The sequence below is a fragment of the Salvia splendens genome, chromosome 11 (genome assembly GCF_004379255.2).
Source record: "Salvia splendens isolate huo1 chromosome 11, SspV2, whole genome shotgun sequence".
NCBI lineage: Eukaryota > Viridiplantae > Streptophyta > Magnoliopsida > Lamiales > Lamiaceae > Salvia > Salvia splendens.
Genome location: NC_056042.1, coordinates 12,128,762 through 12,131,052, shown reverse-complemented (window position 1 = coordinate 12,131,052; position 2,291 = coordinate 12,128,762).

Here is a 2,291-nt window from a genome sequence, read left to right as displayed (position 1 = left end):
TCAGGTGTTTATTAGGGGTGTGCATTCGGGTTTCGGTTCGGTTTTTTGTCAAAACCGAACCAAACTCGAAAAACCGAATTTAGTTCAAAATCCAAACTGAACCGAACCTGAAAAACCGAAAAACTGAAAAACCGAAACCGAAAAATCGAAAACCGAACTTAAAAAACCGAAAAACCCGAACAAAACCGAAACACCCGAAAAAACTAAAAAACCGAAAAACCCGAAAAATAAATATAATATTGATATATATATATATATATATATATATGTGTGTGTGTGTGTGTGTAATTTATTTTATATATAATATAAAATTAACAATACATATAATATATATTATGTAGTAGAATTTATTAAAAGAATATAATATATATTATATATAATATAATATATTAAATTAATAGTATATATATATAATTCGGTTTTTCAGTTTTCGGTTTTTTTCTTCGCCCGAACCGAACCGAACCGAACCGAAAAACCAAAATTTTTGTATTTTCAAAACCGAACCAAACCGAAAAACCAAAAAAACCGAACCGAATTTCAAAATTTTGGTTTGGTTCAGTTCGGATATTCGGTTTCCTGTTTTTTTGCTCACCCCTAGTGTTTATAAATCATACTTTAATTTTATATGTGTTACATGGTTATTTACTATTCCCTTCGTCTTACAAGAATATACATTATTTAATTTTTAGTTCGTCCCACAAGAATATACACTTTTTCAATTTTGGAAACTCTTTATTTCTATTGTGGTGAGACTCATTCTCAACTAAAAATACTTTATTTACTTTTTCTTTCTTTCTATGTCTCTCTTACTTCTTCAACTGTGTATTAAAACTTATATCTAACTCAAAGTGTATATTCTTGTAGGACGGGGGAAGTATGTGTTTAAGTAAAACAAATAATTGGGTTACATGATGTGATAAAGAAGGAGAAATAGAAGTTGAAGGAAGAAACAAAAAAAGAAGAAATGAAGAAAAAAATTCACATATTTGGTAGTACCTAGGGTTATTTTTGTCATGAGGTACCAAAATGATAAAACAAAGATTAGGTACCATTTTTGTGCAAAAATGAAATACTAGGTACTCCCTCCTTCCCAACTAATTTGAGTCGTATTCCTCTTTCGGATATCCCAACTAGGTTGAGTCATTTCCTTTTTTGACAAAAAACAAAACATCAAACCTCTCTTTATTTATTACAACATCTACTTTACTCTCTCTTTATCTTTCTTGCTTTATTATTCTATCATACTTTTCAACACAATTTCTTAATCTCTGTACCCAAAAGTTTTGTTTCAATTTAGTTGGGACGGAGGGAGTAACTTATTTTCTTCAAATACTCCATCCGTCCCAAGGTAGCTGAGTCGTATTTCTTTTTGGTTTTTTCCAAGTTAGTTGAGTCATTTCCTTTTTTTGATAAATATTTTTATTCCCTCTTTTATGTTACTCTCTCTTCATCTCTCTTACTTTATATTCTTTTATGTTACTCTCTCCACTTTAACTTTTAACAAATTACTAATTTTTTAGCCAAAAAAAAATATCCCAATTACCGTGGGATAGAGAGAATAGTAAATAACTCTTGTTGCGCCATTATTCGAGAAATTTCAATGTATACTAATTTTGTCGTAGCCCCGAAAATAATAGATTACTTATCATGTACGGCGAGGACATTAAGGACCCGTTTACCTTTCCAGAAATGCCCAGAAATGGGCTCAATTCTTGGCTAAATCAGTTGTTCACCTTCATGGTTTTATTACTGCCCAGCCCGCTAGATATGGGAAAGCCCGCACCGTTGATCAGATTTGGGGCAGATATGAATCTTGAAAATTTGGTGGTATTTGAATCGGAGCTGGAACAGTGCTTCCAGATTTGGACAAAAATGACTCATCAACCCTCAAGGCTCCAGCTAACCCACATCCATCTCTCTCGATTATCTCCAATTTGAAGCAAATCTCTCATTCCTTCTCACCGTCGTTTGTCCTTGGCAATATCGTCGTCGGATTTAAGGGAGCAACCTCCTGCCTCGGTCGCTGTCTCCACCGTCTCCGCCGTCCTCCGGTTCCGCACCCACCCCTTCAGCCCCAATTCCCTTGCATTCTCAACTGAAAAGTTCCTATAGAACACCCCCTGCACCCGCCCCTTCACCACACCACTTCACTTAATTCAATCAAAAATCCAAAATTGAAGAATAATTCGCACAAATTGAATTGTTGTAAACAAAAAAAATTAAATAGCATAAAGTGGGTGCTTATAATTTTATCAGTGGCGGGGGAGGAATTCACGGTGGGCATGGGAGGG